The sequence below is a fragment of the Nerophis lumbriciformis genome, linkage group LG20, assembly GCF_033978685.3.
Source record: "Nerophis lumbriciformis linkage group LG20, RoL_Nlum_v2.1, whole genome shotgun sequence".
In the NCBI taxonomy this organism is placed as follows: domain Eukaryota; kingdom Metazoa; phylum Chordata; class Actinopteri; order Syngnathiformes; family Syngnathidae; genus Nerophis; species Nerophis lumbriciformis.
In genome coordinates, this window is record NC_084567.2 from 31,993,482 (window position 1) to 32,016,748 (window position 23,267).

Consider the following 23,267-nt stretch of genomic DNA (forward strand, 5'->3'; position numbering starts at 1 on the left):
CAGTCCGCCACGTCATTTTATACAGTCCGCCACCTTATTTTATGTAGTCTGTCACGCCATTTTATGTAGTCTGCCACATCCTTTTACATAGTCCGCCACATCATTTTACATAGTCCGCCACATCATTTTATGTGGTTCGCCACATTATTTTATGTAGTCCGTCACGTCATTTTATGTAGTCTGCCACGTCATTTTACATTGTCTGCCACATCATTTTATATAGTCTGCCACATCATTTTATATAGTCAGCCACCTCATTTTATATAGTCTGCCACATTATCTTATGTGGTCCACTACGTCATTTTATGTGGTAAGCCACATCATTTTATATTGTCTGCCACATCATTTTATGTGGTCCGCCACATTATTTTGTGTAGTCTGCCACATCATTTTATCTAGTCTGCCACATCGTTTCATATAGTCTGCCACATCATTTTATGTAGTCTGCCACATCATTTTATGTGGTCCGCCACATCATTTTATGTGGTCCGCCACATTATTTTATGTAGTCCGCCACATTATTTTATGTAGTCAGCCACCTCATTTTATATAGTCTGCCACATCATTTTATGTGGTCCACTACGTCATTTTATGTGGTAAGCCACATCATTTTATATAGTCTGCCACATTATTTTATGTGGTCCGCCACATTATTTTATGTAGTCCGTCACATCATTTTATGTAGTCTGCCACTTCATTTTATATAGTCTGCCACATCATTTTATATAGTCTGCCACATCATTTTATATTGTCTGCCATATCATTTTATGTGGTGCGTCACGACATTTTATGTAGTCTGCCACATCATTTTATATAGTCTGCCACATCATTTTATATAGTCTGCCATATCATTTTATATATGTCTGCCACATCATTTTTATGTAGTCTGCCACATCATTTTATATAGTCCGCCACATCATTTTATATAGTCTGCCACGTCATTATAAGTGTTCCGTCACGTCACTTCATGTGGTCCTTACGACCTTACGTCATTTTATTCGGTCCGTCACGTAATTTTATGTAGTCCGCCACATATTTTATGCCGCCCGCCATGTCATTACGCGGCCTGCGAAAGGCTGGAAATAATAAAGCACTTCCTGGTGTTGAAGACTACATGAACGTTGGATGCGATAGAGATGTGACAAGAACTGACTACTTTTTCCTTTTTTTCCCCTCCCGCAAAACAAAAACACGGCGAGTCAGATTGGCAAGTTTCCGAGGTGTCCCTGAACGCGTCAGCAACGTCAAACATCCAGCCCAGGAAGCGCGGAGCTTCCTGAATAACCAGCCCAGCTGCACTTGTTAGTGTGGCCCCCTCGCTGGACACTTTAACGCCGACTTCTGCTCACTTTGGCCGCGGAATTCCCTCTCCATTAGGACCGCGAGAGCGATGCGACGCCTGGCGGGAGCAGGAAGAGGAGACGAAGCGGCCAGAGAGCAGCATCCACCTGCGGGGAACATCTGACTTTGCTCTTTTCTAGCGTCAAAAAAGAAAAGGTAAGAAAGGAAGACGATGCAGTTTGTTTTATTCATTTATTGGAGCGTTTCCGGTTGACTTGTCGCTCCCAGCATCGGTGTACGGCAGGCGGGCGGGCTATGAGTCATAACCCGGCAGGCGGAGGGCTGTTGGGGGATCAGCTGTGAAGAAGAGTGGCGCTGCAGCATCTCAGCCAGCGTCTGAGTAGCCGCACACGCTATGACGCTAAAATGTTTGTGTTGACATTTGTGTCATGTTGAGCACCCGGGAGACGTCTTTTTCATCCAATCAAGAAAGCTTGTTTCTTTTTAGTTAGTTTTTTTCCCCAGCCGTAGTTACATAAAAAGAGGCCAATATTGGAGCAACAGTTGGGATTCGAACAATGAAATGGCTTGTTAAGTCAGATTTACGAGCATCTTGCTTGAAAAGGTGCGTGAGAAAAAAAAAAAAACGTCATTCTGATTCTGGAAGTTTGAAGATTTGGTTGGGAATTTGCTGCAGCATAGCATTATGTAGGCACTGATCTAAACACGCACACACACACACACACACACACACACACACACACACACGCACACACACCAGATAACTGATGAATGTGTAATGCATACACTTATCAAGCCACACATTTCTACAAAGGTTAGTGTTGTCAATCATTTCCATTACGCTTCAAATTAATTCGGGACTGATTCATCTTATTTATGCTGCATAATGTGTGATAATTCAACATTGCGGTTTTATTTCAGATTCTAGGAAAGATTTTTTAGCTCTGTGTCACTTTTGTGTCTTTTTAGCTAATTATAGATGGGAATTTGTCTGATCATTAATGATGTTTCTATTATGTATTGTCCATCCAATTGGGAATGCACTACATCAACCGTCACTAAACAGCTGTCAGCCATATGTGTTTACAATTGTGTGGGTCTGCATGACTTTTTTCTTGCATACACGTTGGTTTGTAATATGAGTGCAACCAGTGCAAGGTTGTGAATGTTTTTTTTTGAGGAGGTGTGAATGTGCACGCATAATCTGGTGCAGATCAAACAAGCAAAAATCTGGTCCATTTGCAAGTAAGGCTGGGAAATCTTAAAGTGTAGCTCACGATACGATACAACATTGAGTTGATCATTGAATTTTTGGTCATTTACCAACCAATATTCTACAACACAAATACAACGTTCAAACAACATGCTTTTTGACAACGTTTATTCAATGTTGGGTTCTGACGTTTAGTTGATCATTGAATTTTTTGGTCATTTACCAACCAATATTTTACAACACAAATACAACGTTCAAACAACATGCTTTTTGACAAAGTTTATTCAATGTTGGGTTCTGACGTTGAGTTGATCATTGAATTTTTGATCATTTACCAACCAATATTCTACAACACAAGTACAACGTTCAAACAACATGCTTTTTGACAACGTTTATTCAATGTTGGGTTCTGACGTTTAGTTGATCATTTAATTTTTGGTCATTTATCAACCAATATTCCACAACACAAATACAACGTTCAAACAACATGCTTTTTGACAACCTTTAATCAATGTTGAGTTCTGACTTTGAGTTGATCATTGAATTTTTGATAATTTACCAACCAATATTCTACGACACAGATACAACGTTCAAACAACATGCTTTTTGACAACGTTTATTCAATGTTGGGCTCTGACGTTGAGTTGATCATTGAATTCTTGGTCATTTACCAACCAATATTCTACAACACAAATACAACGTTCAAAAACATGCTTTTTGACAACGTTTATTCAATGTTGGGTTCTGAAGTTGAGTTGATGATTGAATTTTTGATCATTTACCAACCAATATTCTACAACACAACTACAACGTTCAAACAACATGCTTTTTGACAACGTTTATTCAATGTTGGGTTCTGACGTTTAGTTGATCATTGAATTTTTTGGTCATTTACCAACCAATATTCCACAACACAAATACAATGTTCAAACAACATGCTTTTTGACAACCTTTAATCAATGTTGAGTTCTGACTTTGAGTTGATCATTGAATTTTTGATCATTTACCAACCAATATTCTACGACACAGATACAACGTTCAAACAACATGCTTTTTGACAACGTTTATTCAATGTTGGGCTCTGACGTTGAGTTGATCATTGAATTCTTGGTCATTTACCAACCAATATTCTACAACACAAATACAACGTTCAAAAACATGCTTTTTGACAACGTTTATTCAATGTTGGGTTCTGAAGTTGAGTTGATGATTGAATTTTTGATCATTTACCAACCAATATTCTACAACACAAATACAACATTCAAACAACATGCTTTTTTACAGCTTTTTAATCTCGCCCGCCGGACATTCCCAACAATATTTTTTAACTCTTTAAGATCAAAACTGTAGCTGCCATTATGATGTGCAGTGATGTGCAGTCTTAAACTATACAAAGTATTTCAATGGTTGGAATCTGCACTTTTGCATGATATACTAGTTACTATGGTAATCTAAGTCACAGCAGCTCAGGCGAGGCACCAAGCAGTGTGGGTGGGGAGCGTTTCCACAGGGTGTCAGCCTGAAATGCGGGTGTCAGGGACAGACGCGGAAGGATATATTTACAACAAAGTTCTAAAGCTTAGTGATATATCAGATGTATCAGATTGTAGGTGTGTTTTTTTTTTTACCCTTCGCGTTCATATTTTGCTGTTTGTTGCATTTTTGTTGCGTTTCGCTTGATTGTAAAATATGTCGATCAACAGGGGGTGTGACGTTCATATGTTGTCAATATTCAGTGTTTTATCGTTCATAGTTAATATTGTAAATCCCACATTCTTTATTTTCATGTACATTGTGGGTGTCTCATTCAGTAAGAAAATGTAAAATTCCATTTGTTTTTTAAGGCGGTCTGTCATAACGTTTTTAGCATTCAATCAGACATTATTGTGAGGTTTTGTATTAGTGTTCCTAAAAATCAGATATACCGGCCCCCAGACACATTTTTTTCCTCTAAATTTGGGCCCCTCGTGTCAAAATAATTGCCCAGGCCTGATTTATATCAATATATTGGACTATTTCTACGCCTCTCTCTGGACACAATTAACCACGAAGGCCTACAGCTCCACCCGAGACGCAGCAGAGGGTAACCTGCCACATACCTTACTGACCTTGATTTTGCGGATGACATCGCTCTGGTCTCCCATCTTTTCTTAAATGCTGAATCCCTTCTCCACTCGCTGGAAAATGTTGCTTGCCCAATAGCACTCCATTGCAATGAAAGCAAGACTGAATTAATCTCATTTAGGGATGTCCCGATCCGATATTTGGATCGGATCGGCTGCCGATATTTGCCAAAAATTGCGTATCGGCAAGGCATGGGAAAATGCCGATCCAGATCCAGTTTAAAAAAAAACTCTGGTCCGTGTTTTCCAACGCACCTATTTAAATAATACATTCCACTTTTCTGCTGCTCCGTAATTTCCGTTCCGCATTTTCCAGCACACCTTCAACACATCCACAATTCTCACGCAGTTGCTTTTAGCTGCTGGCATTACACGACAGGCTCTTCTCACTCTTTCCTGTGTCTCCCTCTCACAGACAGCGAGCGCACCTTCTTACACACGTCACATACTGTCACGTCATACGTCACATACGTATACGTCCTCTCCCAGCAGAGAGCGAGGTAGCGGCATGGCTAACGTTAGCTGTGATGCTAGCGCAGCCGCTAAGGTGCGCGCCTGCTCAAGCGTCCTCTGCGCACGGCAAATCTATGCCACGCACAAAATCAAATTAAAAAAATAAGCGCATAACAATTTTCGACACACGGACACGACAGAGACAACAGTTTTCGTCATCATTGTTCAAATATTGTGACGTCTGTCGAGACGCTTATCTCCATTCGGTGCCACACGCCCACACCATCAAAATGCAGAGGCAAAAATTTCCACATCAACACCGTATGAAAAAATTAGTGATTTTTTTTAGTTGTGATTTCCTTCTCTGCATGAATGTTTAAAAGTAGCATATATTAATGCAGTACGAAGAAGAATGTTTTAATGTAGACATGCAAGCCTTGAAAGAACATTTTGAAAATCAAGACTACATTTCCTGCAAATGGGTGCATTTCTACCCTATATTTTAACTTTAGATTTATTCTCATATCAAACTCTTTTGGCTGTCTTTTTGACACTTACATCAGGTGCCCCCCTCCACATCCTGGATTATAAATAATGTAAATAATTCAATGTGATTATCTTGTGTGATGACTGTATTATGATGATAGTATATATCTGATAGTATATATCTGTATCATGAATCAATTTAAGTGGACCCCGACTTAAACAAGTTGAAAAACTTATTCGGGTGTTACCATTTAGTGGTCAATTGTACGGAATATGTACTTCACTGTGCAACCTACTAATAAAAGTCTCAATCAATCAATCAAAACACATAGAATCATCATACTGCTGTGATTATATGCATCAAGTGTTCATTCAAGGCTAAGGCAAAATATCGAGATATATATTGTGTATCGCAATATGGCCTTAAAATATCGCAATATTAAAAAAAGGCCAAATCGCCCAGCCCTAGTTCAATGATGCCATTTCTTTTTGTCATGTATAATTTTGTCTATTTTGTGTTTATCCTTGAATAAACAGGTCAGTTTCTTGTTACCAACCATTGTGTATTATTCAAACTCCCCTAATTCAGCTGGCTAGTTGTTATCAAGAGTACTAAAACCCTTTTCAACATGATTCTGACAACTAAGTAGGCTAAATAACTTTACACTTTAATACATGCTTGGATAGGCCAGTATCGGTCAGTATCGGTATCGGATCGGAAGTGCAAAAACAACATCGGTATCGGATCGGAAGTGCAAAAACCTGGATCGGGACATCCCTAATCTCATTCATTCCAAATTGCTGCCCTTTGTCATCTTTTGGGAACAGCATAAACCAAGTAACCAACTTCAAGTATCTTGGGTCTTACATAATAGATGCCGCAAAAAATATGAAGTCCCACAAAGCCTCAGCATGGACAGCCTGCTATACGCTGCATAAGTTATGGCACTTGCCCATCGGTAATGAAATGAAAATGTACATCTTTAGAACGCTGATAGAGCCTATCCACCTCTATGCTGCAGAAACGTGGACTCTCACGGAGCTTACACTAACTTGCTCAGAAAGGTCCAAAACATCCACTGGTCCGAGCATGGTACCTTAGAGCTTATATACGGAGATATTATGCCACTATCTCAGAAAGTTGCTAAGCGGAGGCTCTTGTTGGCTGGGCACTGCTATCGTGCTACTGGGGAAATCATTCAGCCACTACTGCTGTGGAAACCCGGCGGCCCAGTCCGCTACAGAGGCTTCACCTTTCCAGATGTACCATTAAGGGATGCAGGGCTCGAGAAACAGGACTTCCCTGTTGCCATGGCGAACCACAAAGTGTGGCGACGTGCAATCGAGTGCGCCCCAGCCCCCAGGGTCGCCCGATGATGATGAGACAATTTCCGACACAGTTAATGTGTTTCTTCAGACTGGCTGCAACATTTTGCTCGGACCAGGCGAGTGAGCACTACTTGCCGAGAATACTCTTTGTGTCCTGTGGCATTTAATATTTGTACACTGCTTCATAAAATGAACAGGTTGAGCAGCTTCATTCCAGTGTAGTGTGCCATGACAGAGAAATGTAAACAAAGTGCAGGCATTGTAAGAAACGATGTGTTTCATTGAAAATTCCCAGGAAACTACAATGCAAAAGCGGCCACGACTACGGAAGCTCTGATGACTGCGGACATTCCGTGTGAAGTCTGTTCCGCCCACAGTACGCTGGAGTCTGTGAGCACCTTAAACATACAAAAATAATACCCATATAGTCACCTTTACACTCGTTTCACTCAATATTGTAGCCTTGAGTTTGTTCTACTGTAAATTACCGGAGTGACATTGCTATCGTTGTCGCCCGGCTACTAAAACACAGTCACGACATGGAAATACTTGATCAGATCCTGAATAATTCCTTTAAGTTAGATCTGGGTGTCCATGTGCTTATACCAAGGGCCTAAGTACAAACCCCGTTTCCATATGAGTTGGGAAATTGTGTTAGATGTAAATATAAACAGAATACAATGATTTGCAAATCATTTTCAACCCATATTCAGTTGAATGCACTACAAAGACAAGATGTTTGATGTTCAAACTCATAAACTTTTTTTTTTTTTTTGCAAATCATAATTAACTTAGAATTTCGTGGCTGCAACACTTGCCAAAGTAGTTGGGAAAGGGCATGTTCACCACTGTGTTACATGGCCTTTCCTTTTAACAACACTCAGTAAACGTTTGGGAACTGAGGAGACACATTTTGTAAGCTTCTCAGGTGGAATTCTTTCCCATTCTTGCTTGATGTACAGCTTAGGTTGTTCAACAGTCCGTGGGTCTTCATTTTAGGCTTCATAATGCGCCACACATTTTCAATGGGAGACAGGTTTGGACTACAGGCAGGCCAGTCTAGTACCCGCTCTCTTTTACTATGAAGCCACGTTGATGTAACACGTGGCTTGGCATTGTCTTGCTGAAATAAGCAGGGGCGTCCATGGTAACGTTGCTTGGATGGCAACATATGTTGCTCCAAAACCTGTATGTACCTTTCAGCATTAATGGCGCCTTCACAGATGTGTAAGTTACCCATGTCTTGGGCACTAATACACCCCAATACCATCACTGATGCTGGCTTTTCAACTTTGCGCCTATAACAATCCGGATGGTTCTTTTCCTCTTTGGTCCGGAGGACACGACGTCCACAGTTTCCAAAAATAATTTGAAATGTGGACTCGTCAGACCACAGAACACTTTTCCACTTTGTATCAGTCCATCTTAGATGAGCTCAGGCCCAGCGAAGCCGACGGCGTTTCTGGGTGTTGTTGATAAACGGTTTTCGCCTTGCGTAGGAGAGTTTTAGCTTGCACTTACAGATGTAGCGACCAACTGTTGTTACTGACAGTGGGTTTCTGAAGTGTTCCTGAGCCCATGTGGTGATATCCTTTACACACTGATGTCGCTTGTTGATGCAGTACAGCCTGAGGGATTGAAGGTCACGAGCTTAGCTGCTTACGTGCAGTGATTTCTCCAGATTCTCTGAACCTTTTGATGATATTACGGACCGTAGATGGTGAAATCCCTAAATTCCTTTCAATAGCTGGTTAAGAAAGGTTTTTCTTAAACTGTTCAACAATTTGCTGACGCATTTGTTGACAAAGTGGTGACCCTCACCCCGTCCTTGTTTGTGAATGACTGAGCATTTCATGGAATCTACTTTTATACCCAATCGTGACACCCACCTGTTCCCAATTTGCCTTTTCACCTGTGGGATGTTCCAAATAAGTGTTTGATGAGCATTCCTCAACTTTATCAGTATTTATTGCCACCTTTCCCAACTTCTTTGTCACGTGTTGCTGACATCAAATTCTAAAGTTAATGATTATTTGCAACAAAAAAAAACGTTTATCAGTTTGAACATCAAATATGTTGTCTTTGTAGCATATTCAACTGTATATGGGTTGAAAATGATTTGCAAATCATTGTATTCCGTTTATATTTACATCTAACACAATTTCCCAACTCATATGGAAACAGGGTTTGTAGTTCTGTAAAAACTTGGTCACAGCTACAATCATTAGGTGTGATGTTAGCATTCTGTGTTAGCATTGCGTGTCTGCGTTGTCATTCCACATCGCTCAAGCCAAAACTGTGTTATTGATTGAGTTCACCTCCACTTAAAATGGCCCAGACTTCTGATAGCTGATATCAGTCTTGATAGCAACAATGGTGCTCCGAGTCACACCGAGTCTGGTATGTATCGCGTCTTGTCTTTTGATATCGCATGTGTCACAGTCTCACCAATGTGGGGATGTGGTATTAATAAGACAGAAGATGAAGTCCATGACAAGGTTTCCACCAGATTGCCAACATACCTGTGGCGTTGGGGCCATGGCGAGGGGCGTGAGCAAAGTCTTTCTTTGGCGACAGAATTTTTAGCCTGACTTTGTGTTGCCTAAAATGCATTAATAAATGACGGGTTTTCGGTAATTAAAGGGGAACATTATCACAATTTCAGAATGGTTAAAACCATTAAAAATCAGTTCCCAGTGGCTCATTATATTTTTCGAAGTTTTTTTCAAAATTTTACCCATCACGCAATAGCTTTAAAAAAAGCTTCAAAGTGCCTGATTTTAACCATCGTTATAAACACCCGTCCATTTTCCTGTGACGTCACATAGTGAAGCCAACACAAACAAACATGGCGGATAGAACAGCAAGCTATAGCGACATTAGCTCGGATTCAGACTCGGATTTCAGCGGCTTAAGCGATTCAACAGATTACGCATGTATTGAAACGGATGGTTGTAGTGTGGAGGCAGGTAGCGAAAACGAAATTGAAGAAGAAACTGAAGCTATTGAGCCATATTGGTTGGAACCGTATGCAAGCGAAACCGACGAAAACGACACGACAGCCAGCGACACGGGAGAAAGCGAGGACGAATTCGGCGATCGCCTTCTAACCAACGATTGGTATGTGTTTGTTTGGCATTAAAGGAAACTAACAACTATGAACTAGGTTTACAGCATATGAAATACATTTGGCAACAACATGCACTTTGAGAGTGCAGACAGCCCAATTTTCATCAATTAATATATTCTGTAGACATACCCTCATCCGCGCTCTTTTCCTGAAAGCTGATCTGTCCAGTTTTGGAGTTGATGTCAGCAGGCCAGGGAAGCTATGGTCGATAGGGGGTTTAGCTCGCTCGTCTGCGGGAACCAACTGCCACCATTGCTTGCCGTGCTACCGAGGACCTTTGTCCCTGAATTGCTCACACACTCCGGCAGATTCAATGGGGGTCTGGCGGCAGATTTCTTTGACTTTATTGTTGGAAATGCATCTGCTTTGAGTGTCGCAGGATATCCACACATTCTTGCCATCTCTGTCGTAGCATAGCTTTCGTCGGTAAAGTGTGCGGAACAAACGTCCAATTTCTTGCCACTTTCACATCTTTGGGCCACTGGTGCAACTTGAATCCGTCCCTGTTCGTGTTGTTACACCCTCCGACAACACACCGACGAGGCATGATGTCTCCAAGGTACGGAAAACAGTCGAAAAAACGGAAAATAACAGAGCTGATTTGACTCGGTGTTTGAGAAAATGGCGGATTGCTTCCCGATGTGACGCCACGTTGTGACGTCATCGCTCCGAGAGCGAATATTAGAAAGGCGTTTAATTCGCCAAAATTCACCCATTTAGAGTTCGGAAATCGGTTTAAAAAATATATGGTCTTTTTTCTGCAACATCAAGGTATATATTGACGCTTACATAGGTCTGGTGATAATGTTCCCCTTTAAAAAATTCAACGGTAATACTAACCGTCTGGAATTGTATCCCGAATTATCATTATACCGTTTAGCGTTACATCCCTAGTCCATTAACAAGTAAATAGTCAAGGGCGGTCACGGCATGATTTTTGCCGCAGATGTTGATCAATTTTTTAGGGAATTACGGAAAATGACGAGGGCGGTCGCGGCAGTTGCTGCGGTTGCCGTGGTTAAATTCGAGCCCTGTATGTGTGTGTGTGTGTGTGTGTGTGTGTGTGTGTGTGTGTGTGTGTGTGTGTGTATATATATATATATATATATACACCTACATACATAGACCGGATAGGTTTTGGTTGACTATTAAATCACTTTGTAAACAAAGATTAATTAGTGCATGCTTCCTATATTGGTTTTCTAATGCAGTCTGTGTCCCTTGAGTTGCTGGCAGCTTTATTGTTTCATGTCCCCACTATCAGTTCAAGCTGGCTCCTCACCTTTGGGCTCATAATGGAAATTGAAGATTTCATTTAGCACAAGAGGTCACACTACTATCGGAGAGATGATAATGCACACTTTTTCCAAATAGCTATTGGTTGGGTAAAACCACAGACAGATTATGCAACTCTTTGTGCAATTTTTGAAAATACCAAAACCATTTTCAGGCATGCATCTTTTACATGTATCTCAATACAAAGAACTGCTTCCATTACGTCCACACTAGGGAGAAGGGGACCACGTAGACAACATGATGTTGGCATTCAGCACCACGACTTGACAACTGAAGTGCTGTGCTTGTATGGCCAGATGCTGCATTTGTATTATTTCAACTGCTCACACTTCTTTGTATTCCACCTCGCCAGCATACAGAGTGGTCCCAATGTCGTAACCACAGCAACCCTTGTGGATAGTTCAGAGGAGAGTGCTGATGTGTGGACGCAACAAATCTGCTCTGATCACTTGACATTGTGGACACTGATGCTTTAAGATCCGATTTGATCAACAAGTCACATTAGCCTACTGTTGGAAAATGGCATGGGGCCTTCCACCGAATTGGTGCCATTTGTTTGTTGTAACTCTCTCAAAAATAAACGTAAATGTAAACATATTTTTTCAACTCTTAATCTGACAATACACAGGTTTAACTACAAAACTCAAAACCAGAGAAGTTGGCATTGTGTAAATCGTAAATAAAAACAGAATGCAATGATTTGCAAATCCTTTTCAACCTATATTCAATTGAATAGACTGCAAAGACAAGATACTTAACGTTCAAACTTTATTTTTTGCAAATATTAGCTCATTTGGAATTTGATGCCTGCAACATGTTTCGAAAAAGCTGGCACAAGTGGCAAAAAAGACTGAGAAAGTTGAGGAATGCTCATCAAACACTTATTTGGAAAATCCCACAGGCGAACAGGCTAATTGGGAACAGGTGGGTGCCTTGATTGGGTATAAAAGCAGCTTCCATAAAATGCTCAGTCATTCACAAACAAGGACGGGGCGAGGGTCACCACTTTGTGAACAAATGCGTGAGCAAATTGTCCAACAGTTTAAGAACAACATTTCTCAACGATCTATTGCAAGGAATTTAGGGATTTCACCATCTACGGTCCGTAATATCATCAAACGGTTCGGAGAATCTGGAGAAATCACTGCACGTAAGCGGCAAGACCGAAAACCAACATTGAATGCCCGTGACTTTTGATCCCTCAGGCAACACTGCATCAAAAACCGACATCAGTGTGTAAAGGATATCACCACATGGGCTCTGGAACACTTCAGAAAACCACTGTCGGTAACTACAGTTCGTCGCTACATCTGTAAGTTAAAACTCTACTATGCAAAGCGAAAGCCATTGATCAACAACACCCAGAAACGCCGCCGGCTTCGCTGGGCCTGAGCTCATCTAAGATGGACTGATGCAAAGTGGAAAAGTGTTCTGTGGTCTGACGAGTCCACATTTCAAATTGTTTTCGGAAACTGTGGACGTTGTGTCCTCCGGAACAAAGAGGAAAAGAACCATCCGGATTGTTCGAGACGTAAAGTTCAAAAGCCAGCATGTGTGATGGTATGGGGGTGTATTGGTGCCCAAGGCATGGGTAACTTACACATCTGTGAAGGCACCATCAATGCTGAAAGGTACATACAGGTTTTGAAGCAAAATATGTTGCCATCCAAGCAACGTTACCATGGACGCTCCTTGTCTTTGCAGTCTATTCAATGGAATATAAGTTGAAAAGGATTTGCAAATCATTGTATTCTGTTTTTATATACCATTTGCACAACGTGCCAACTTCACTGGTTTTGGGGTTTGTACTTTAAAAGTGTATTAGTGCATCCACATTTTTTCCAAGGTTCCTTTTCTGACAATGACTAATTTAAATATGAGTGAAAACTAATAGCAAAGAGTTTTTACAATAACATTTGCAAATACATAAAATATAGCCACATAGCATGTTGACTAGGGCTCGTAATCTTGTGGTACCTATCGGTACGATACGATATGTGATATATGTCTCACAAAAACCATATCATCTTGATACGTTAAAGTAGGGCAATTCAACAAGCAATCGATTAATTTGATTAGAAAAAAGCTTTGATTTGAATTGTGTTGCTTCCATGATTCATTTGAGTAAAATACACAGACTTTGTTTCCTCCAATAGAGCTAACACAAGAGCAGCGCACCTTTTGGTGATGCAGCTCGCTCTGCGTCTGATATGGCCTGTGTGTGTGTGTGTGTGTGTGTGTGTGTGTAAGTGTGTGTGTAAGTGCGATGGGAACAGTGGAGTGCCGAGATAGAAGAAAAAAGGCAATGTGGAAAAAGAGGAAAGGGCCCAAAGAAGACTAGAGGGAGGCTTTGCGATCATTTCAAAGTGAAAAATACAAACATTGTGGTGAAATGTTTGCACTGGCATTTCAGAATAGTACAAAATCAATGATGCAAGCACTTTACTAGAAAACATATTGTATATTTAAGAGCAACTAACAAGTGGAAACAAGGTAAACTTTTATTTTCGTAGCTAACGCCATCTGTTTGTTTGACTTGCTTAACGAATGTTTAAAAAAACACCACACAATTTTAACATGTAGCATGCCTTTGAATAAGAAAAACTAACTTTTAGATACGAAAAATTGTTTGACAAAACTTATAATAGCAAATGACTACAGTCATCATCATCGGCGGTCACTCGAACGAGTATGACGATCCTCCTGGTAGGGGTGTATCCCTTTATGGAGGATGCCTGTGCGTGACTTAGTTTAACGTCGGGAGGCTGGTGCACAGACAGTCACCACACGATCCTTGACGGAATCGGGTCAGGGTCCAGTGTAGGGATGTCCCGATCCAGGTTTTTGCACTTCCGATCCGATACCGATATTGTTTTTGCATTTCCGATCCGATACCGATACTGACCGATACCGATACTGACCGATACTGGCCTATCCGAGCATGTATTAAAGTTTAAAGTTATTTAGCCTACTTAGTTGTCAGAATCATGTTGAAAAGGGTTTTAGTACTCTTGATAACAACTAGCCAGCTGAATTAGGGGAGTTTGAATAATACACAATGGTTGGTAACAAGAAACTGACCTGTTTATTCAAGGATAAACACAAAATAGACAAAATTATACATGACAAACAGAAATGGCATCATTGAACTAGGGCTGGGCGATATGGCCTTTTTTTAATATTGCGATATTTTAAGGCCATATTGCGATACACAATATATATCTCGATATTTTGCCTTAGCCTTGAATGAACACTTGATGCATATAATCACAGCAGTATGATGATTCTATGTGTTTTGATTGATTGATTGAGACTTTTATTAGTAGGTTGCACAGTGAAGTACATTTTCCGTACAATTGACCACTAAATGGTAACACCCGAATAAGTTTTTCAACTTGTTTAAGTCGGGGTCCAATTAAATTGATTCATGATGCAGATATATACTATCAGATATATACTATCATCATAATACAGTCATCACACAAGATAATCACATTGAATTATTTACATTATTTATAATCCAGGGTGTGGAGGGGGGCGTCGGATGTAAGTGTCAAAAAGACAGCCAAAAGAGTTTGATATGAGAATAAATCTAAAGTTAAAATATAGGGTAGAAATGCACCCATTTGCAGGAAATTCTTGATTTTCACATTTTTCTTTCAAGGCTTGCATGTCTACATTAAAACATTCTTCTTCGTACTGCATTAATATATGCTACTTTTAAACTTTCATGCAGAGAAGGAAATCACAACTAAAAAAAAAATCACAAATTTTTTCATACGGTGTTGATGTGGAAATTTTTGCCTCTGCATTTTGATGGTGTGGACGTGTGGCACCGAATGGAGATAAGCATCTCGACAGACGTCACAATATTTGAACAATGATGACGAAAACTGTTTTCTCTGTCGTGTCCGTGTGTCGAAAATTGTTATGCGCTTATTTTTTTATTTCATTTTGTGCGTGGCATAGATTTGCTATGCGCAGAGGACGCTTAAACAGTGCGCAATTGCACAGGCGAGCACCTTTTAGAGGGAGCGTTGCTCGCACGGCTGCGCGAGCATCACAGCTAACGTTAGCCATGCTGCTACCTCTCTGCTCGGGGAGAACGTATACGTATGTGACGTATGACGTGACAGTATGTGACGTGTGTAAGAAGGTGCACTTGCTGTCTGTGAGAGGGAGACACAGGAAAGAGTGAGAAGAGCCTGTCGTGTAATGCCAGCATCTAAAAGCAACTGCGTGAGAATTCACAGACCTGTGGATGTGTTGAAGGTGTGCTGGAAAATGCGGAATGGAAATTACGGAGCAGCAGAAAAGTGGAATGTATTAAAAGTGGAATGTATTATTTAAATCGGTGCGTTGGAAAACACGGACCGGAGTTTTTTTTAAAACGGGATCTGGATCGGCATTTTCCCATGCCTTGCTGATACGCAATTTTTGGCAAATATCGGCAGCCGATCCGATCCAAATATCGGATCGGGACATCCCTAGTCCAGTGGCATGGAGTCCAAGACGACTGGGGACCCTTTTCTGCCTCAACCTTCTTCCGCCATCGCAGCCGTTGTGGTAGTTCTTAAATCTACCGTCTTCCGCCTGCTCCGCCGTTGAGGTCTTCATCGTATCCCTGGCTAGCGGGCAGTCAGGTACTAGGCCTTTGCCAAGGGCCACCTGGGGTAACAGTAGTAAAGGGGATAACCTCCTAGTGCCCCAAGACCCCATAGAGGAGCCTCCACTGCCGGATGCACTTTAACGTCATGCCCAATACTTCTATGTAATAATATTGTTTAGCATTTACCTTGGGGACCGGAATAAAGCAGTGTTGTTCTAGAGTTGCTATTATTTGAATAGGTTCGATTCCTGGCCAGGGCCCCAACACCAAGACATGGAAGATGTCCAGTGCCGGTCATGTAGGAACAAGTCAAAAGACTAACTGGTCGAAAGAACTACAGGAGCTAATGAACATTGGCCATAAATTACAATCACTTCATGTTGTTGAGGAAAACACAATTGTTGTAATGCTGCAAGAAATATAAAATCTAATTTCGATCCTACACTTAACGAATTTCACGTCTTCATACAAATTTAGAGGATGTGCACAAGCCAACATGTTTTGAGGCAACATTTTTGAAAGTACCTTCATAAGCCACATCAACCCTTGTCATACTTGCCAACCCTCCCGGATTTTCCGGGAGACTCCCGAAATTCAGCGCCTCTCCCGAAAACCTCCCGGGACAAATTTTCTCCCGAAAATCTCCCGAAATTCAGGCGGAGCTGGAAGCCACGCCCCCTCCAGCTCTATGCGGACCTGAGTGTCGTGTTGACAGCCTGTTCTCACGTCCGCTTTCCCACAATATAAACAGCTAATGATCAAGGGCGAGTTCTTGGTTTCTTATGTGTGTTTATTGTTAGGCAGTTTCATTAACGTCCTCCCAGCGCGGTAACAACACACAACAACAGCAGTCAAGTTTTCATCCCCCGTAAAGCAGTTCGTCTGCCGTAAACAGCAATGTTGTGACACTTTTAAACAGGACAATACTGCCATCTACTGTACATGCATATGTGACCCACCCATAATGTGTCACATTTTTGTGTTGATTTATTTATTTTATTTTGTGGTTTGAATTCGTTTTTGGAGCTGTCATTACAGATTTATCAGTATTCACATTGGTCAGTAGGGGGCAGTAGGGCGTTTCTTCCCAATTGAATGCTATCACCTGCAGACCGGAAGTGGGTTGTACTTGTATAGCGCTTTTCTACCTTCAAGGTACTCAAAGCGCTTTGACACTACTTCCACATTTACCCATTCACACACACATTCACACACTGAAGTGTCTTGTCATTCTGATGAGCGCGACCAGTCTGTGAACAATTGAAACGTCCTGTGTGCTTTTTCCTCCTGTATAACAGGTTAGTTTTGGTGAATCAACTCACTCAATAATATCCATGTGATCTTTATAAGTTTAAGTACACATTCTGATGGTGGAGCCTAACTCTAAAGTGTTTGTGAGTTGTAGTTTGTATTTGTGAATGAATCCAGTGCACAGCTGCAGTAATCAATACAAAAAGGTGACGTGAGTGCGCAATGTTTATATAGGAACTTCTGATCCTAATTCAGACTCCCAAATTAGAGCTCCCGTTTTCTTATTGATTTTATAATGTATATTTGTATAATGTGTGTGTTCTGAAATAGTGACAGAGAATAGAACAAGGATGAACAATTCAACCCTTAACTCAACAATGAGTAGATGAGTGTTATGTGTGTGTATATGTGTAAATAAATGAACACTGAAATTCAAATATTTCTTTTATATATATATATATATATATATATAGCTAGAATTCACTGAAATTCAAGTATTTCTTATATATATATATCTTAACCACGCCCCCACCCCCCATTCCCCCACCTCCCGAAATCGGAGGTCTCAAGGTTGGCAAGTATGACCCTTGTTGAAAGCTAGTAAGACCAATCTAGCATTTGGAATATTTCCCCGTAGCTTTAACAACTCTTACTTTTTAAGTAAAACCGTACTCGTAGTAGAAACATCACCCCACTGAGGCCTATTATCTGTTGCTTATTAGGGACTAACACAGACCAGATACAATTGTCTTACTGTAACCTATGTCTCTGCCTGCTACCACCTGCAGCATAATGATCAGGAGCAGCAGGGTCCCGACTGATTAATTCATAGAAGGAAACACAGTAAATAGTGAGCTCATGGACACACTTGCACTCCCCTAAGGTCAAGTATGATATGAGTTACACGGTGGTGCCTTGACATTACGAGTTAAATTGGTTCTGTCACGGAGCTCGTAACTCAAAATACTCGTTTTTCAAATCAAGCTTTTGAAATGGATAGAAATTCAATAATATGATCTGGGCCCTCTAAAACAGCGCTATTTTAACATGTATGCCTTGTAAAAAGAAAAATACACTTTTAGATAACAGATATTGTTTGACAAACATTACAATATAATGTAATAGAAACAACTATCACAGGGATCTTTGAAGGGGAACTGCACTTTTTATTTTTATTTTGCCTATCGTTGACAATCATTATGAAAGACATGATGACGGATGGATTTTTTTTTCAATGCATTCAAACTAGTAAATAAATGAAAATAAATGCCCGTTTATGTGGAGGCAATGTAAGGCCCTCTATTCTGCCCATAAAATACAATAAAAAAAACATCCAGAATGTGCCAACCATAGATCATTTACATTTTGTGACTTGAATATTAAAGGCCTACTGAAACCCACTACTACCGACCATGCAGTCTGATAGTTTATACATCAATGATGAAATCTTAACATTGCAACACATGCCAATACGGCCGGGTTAGCTTACTAAAGTGCAATTTTATATTTCGCGCGAAATATCCTGCTGAAAACGTCTCAGTATGATGACGCCTGCGCGTGACGTCACGGATTGTAGAGGACATTTTGGGACAGCATGGTGGCCAGCTATTTAGTCGTCTGTTTTCATCGCAAAATTCCACAGTATTCTGGACATCTGTGTTGATGAATCTTTTGCAATTTGTTCAATGAACAATGGAGACAGCAAAGAAGAAAGCTGTAGGTGGGAAGCGGTGTATTTCGGCAGGTGTTGTGCCGGATAACGCACCCCCGCCGTAGAATGCACCCCCTGACTGTTGTGCCGGATAACACAGCCGGTGCTTCATTGTTTACATTCCCGAAAGATGACAGTCAAGCTTTATCATTGGCTTGTGGAGAACTGGGACAACAGAGACTCTTACCAGGAGGACTTTGAGTTGGATACGCAGACGCGGTACTGTGAGTACGCATGCAGCTGCGGCTTCCAAACATTTGATCGCTTGCCCGTACGTGCGTGCCGCTATGTGCATGTCACGTACGTAACTTTGGGGACTTTGGGGAAATATATGTGCTGTATGAACTTTGGGGAGGTGAACGGTACTTTGGGCTGTGGGAGACGCGGTACCGTGAGTACGCATGCAGCTGCAGCTTCCAAACATTTGATCGCTTGCCCGTACGTGCGTGCCGCTATGTGCATGTCACGTACGTAACTTTGGGGACTTTGGGGAAATATATGTGCTGTATGAACTTTGGGGAGGTGAACGGTACTTTGGGCTGTGGGATTGAGTGTGTTGTGCAGGTGTTTGAGTTGTATTGGTGGGTTATATGGACGGGAGGGGGGAGGTGTTTGTTATGCGGGATTAATTTGTGGCATATTAAATATAAGCCTGGTTGTGTTGTGGCTAATAGAGTATATATATGTCTTGTGTTTATTTACTGTTTTAGTCATTCCCAGCTGAATATCAGGTCCCACCCGCCTCTCACAGCATCTGAATCGCTCCCACTGCCCTCTTGTCCTTCACTCTCACTTTCCTCATCCACAAATCTTTCATCCTCGCTCAAATTAATGGGGAAATCGTCGCTTTCTCGGTCCGAATCGCTCTCGCTGCTGGTGGCCATGATTGTAAACAATGTGCGTATGTGAGGAGCTCCACAACCTGTGACATCACGCGCATATCGTCTGCTACTTCCGGTACAGGCAAGGCTTTTTTATCAGCGACCAAAAGTTGCGAACTTTATCGTCGATGTTCTCTACTAAATCCTTTCAGCAAAAATATGGCAATATCGCGAAATGATCAAGTATGACACATAGAATGGACCTGCTATCCCCGTTTGAATAAGAAAATCGCATTTCAGTAGGCCTTTAACCAAGTATTAGTGATATTGTTATTATAAGCTCTAACGCAGACCAACTATTTATAGCAGCGCTGTGATCACAAGCTTGTGCGTAATGTTTGTATCATCGACTGGTCAGCTGTTTCCCTGCTCCTTGGAAGTTTATTCTAGATCATAAATCATGCCTCTCACCTGGATAGAAGAAGGCCGAGGACGTGTTCCGAAAAGTTGGTTCACTTTGACGGACAAATTAGATGCACATTAGACACTAAAAGATGCTTGGCTCCAGCCCCCTTTTCTTTGTGAGGATTATGAGTCATTCTTCATCTAAATGGGAATATATGAACAGCCTCGAAGTCTGCATACTAATGAGAGCAGACCTTATACAGTAAGTAGGGGTGTAACGGTACGTGTATTTGTATTGAACCATTTCGGTACGGGGGTTTCGGTTCGGTTCGGAGGTGTACCGAACGAGTTTCCACACGAACATATTAAGTAGCCGCCTCCGCTTCCTTCTGCCTCTGTTTCTGTCAGTTCTCTACACAGCACCCAGCATTGTCCCACCCACACAACCATCTGATTGGTTACAAACAGAGCGGTAACAGCCAATCAGCAGTGCGTATTCAGAGCGCATGTAGTCCGTGCGTAGCGTTTAGCAGGTAAGCATCAGGCAGCGGACTCTCCCCAAATTATAATAAACACCTCCCAGTCAACTACTAGTAACATCACTATGAGCCCGTTGACCTTCTAGAAATATAAAAGGCAGCTCAGCTCGCTCGCAGTCCTGGCTTAAGGTGAAGAATTATTCGCTTTTAGTGTAACGCTAGCTCATTTTGCTGTGTGTGTGTGTGTGTGTGTGTGTGTGTGTGTGTGTGTGTGTGTGTGTGTGTGTGTGTGTGTGTGTGTGTGTGTGTGTGTGTGTGTGTGTGTGTGTGTGTGTGTGTGTGTGTGTGTGTGTGTGTGTGTGTGTGTGTGTGTGTGTGTGTGTGTGTGTGTGTGTGTGTGTGTGTGTGTTACGGACAGCAAAGCCCTGTCTGTCTGTTATTTCACTTTACCTTTTTCTGTGTTGATTGAGCTGTGTTGAAACAGCAAAAAAGGACATTATGTTAAATGAAGAGTTTCTGTCTCTGATAGTTGATATAATAATGTAACTGCATCATTAAGCCTACATGAACTCCATGGTGTTCAGGGATGAATAGTCTCTCCTATTGCTATTGTACCATTTTTTCAGCTATAGTTACATTAATCATTAGTAATGCAGCAGCCTAGTTTTGAATAGCAGGGTCCCTGCTATCACATGTTGATAAAAATATAACATTTACATAATAAATCAACTACAGGCTTCCCAAATGCTGTAATAAATTAAGCATGATGAGTTGACTTGAAACTGTTTAATGTTGCACTTTTTATATATGGAGAAGAAAAGTTTTGTCATTTTATTTAATCTGAGCAACAACTTGAGGCAGTTTAATGTTGATTAACATGGGCAGAATTATTATAGTGTTCCCAATTTTAAAAGGATAAAGCCATTGTTTACAAATTTGGTAAATAAATAACCAAAAAATTGAAATTTTGTTGTTTTCTTACTGTACCAAAAATGAACCAAACTGAGGTATGTACCGAACCGAAATTTTTGTGTACCGTTACACCCGTAACAGTAAGTGATGTTTTATTAAGTTTGTTGGCTGTCATTAAGTCTGCAGTGTGTGCCTTTTACTATATTACATATATACTTACATCATGTATATAAAACCTTAATTAATTGGATGTTTTTTTAAGGGCTTTATAGGCAGAATAGAGTGGCTCCCATTGACTCCATTGTAAGCTAACTTTTGATCGATTTGATTTAATATTTAGAATGCATTACAAAAAATCCATCCATTGTCATGTCTTTCATAATGATTGTGAACGATAGGAAAAAATCCAAAAAAGTGCAATTCCCCTTTAAGTTCTTCTGGTTTTAAGCTCTTGTGTGTTGGAAGTGCAGAGCATACACACAGAGTGTATTTAGTGTTGTTTGGATGTTATGGTTTTGCTTATGTGGTGTGCCATCTGCTTTTGAGGCTGAACGATTTCGCTCAGTCGTGTATTTCCATTGCAGCAGGGCCTAAGGATGTACAGCTGACACTTCATAAACAAACCAATATAGGAAGCATTTGTGTACCACAGGCCAACAATACAGGAGATATGGCAATTATTACTGAGAAGTTTGTTTCTTTCTCATTGCTTTTTTCTATTGTAACTGAGAAGATCACTAGAAGTACTTTTGAGCTCTAAAACAATCAAATATGGGTCGAGTGTTCGTGATAAATGAACAGATTGACAGAGAGAACATGAAATCTGGGATTATTGTGGAAGATACAACCAGATCAATATTGGAAATGGTGTTGCTGCTTGGAAGTACATTTTCTTCCCCTCAGTTGCCACTTTTATCTTCCCCTGAAGGAGTGGGAAAGTAAAGTAACAGGGCTGATTAACTATCTCAGTCGTTTTATGAGGTAGTTTCCTCGTTAATTGTTACGTCGGGTTGGCATAGCACAGGGGGGGCGAGCGTTTGGAAAATTGTTGGTTTGACTCTCTTCTGTCCTGTGGAAGTGCCGTGGTGTGTAATGTTGAACCCTGAGTGGCTTTCTGAAGTCGGGATGCACACACTTTTGCCTATTTACACTCAAATTCACATTCACATATTTATAATGAAGGCTCGTGACACTATCTGTGGAAAAAATGCGATCAATCACGATTAAATATTTTAATCGTTTTGACAGCCCTAATTTACCATACTTGCCAACCTTCCCGAATTTTCCGGGAGACTCCCGAAATTCAGCGCCTCTCCCGAAAACCTCCCGGGACAAATATTCTCCCGAAAATCTCCCGATTTTCAGCCGGAGCTGGAGGCCACGCCCCCTCCAGCTCCATGCGGACCTGAGTGAGGGCAGCCTTTTCTTTATGACGGGCGGACAACAGGGTGACAAGAACTAAATCATCCAGACTAGAGATAAATTGTATTATTATGTTTATCTTACCTAAAAATAAATATATTTATTAATTTAAAAAAAAAAAAAAAAATTTTTTTTTTTACTATATTTTGCTAAAAACATCAAAATTAATTGTATTTTTATTTGTATTTTTTCTGACTCCTTATTACATCCAGCCATAGAATTATACATTAAAATAAACATATTTGAAATAATTAATTTTAAATGATCATAATAATTCATTTAAAATGACCATATTTAATTATTAAAATAATTGCTTGTTTATCAA

The 23,267-nt window shown here is 40.8% G+C and overlaps 1 protein-coding gene across 2 annotated transcripts in view; it reads left to right on the forward strand.

The window, feature by feature from the left end:
- Window positions 1–1,227: 1,227 nt before the first annotated feature.
- rab27b (RAB27B, member RAS oncogene family) overlaps window positions 1,228–23,267 on the forward strand; it is a 159,725-nt gene continuing 137,685 nt past the window's right edge. For both annotated transcript variants that reach the window (XM_061980819.2, XM_061980817.2), the window contains exon 1: window positions 1,228–1,497. The gene's annotated coding sequence lies outside the window, so the exon portion shown is untranslated. The remainder of the gene's footprint in view (window positions 1,498–23,267) is intronic.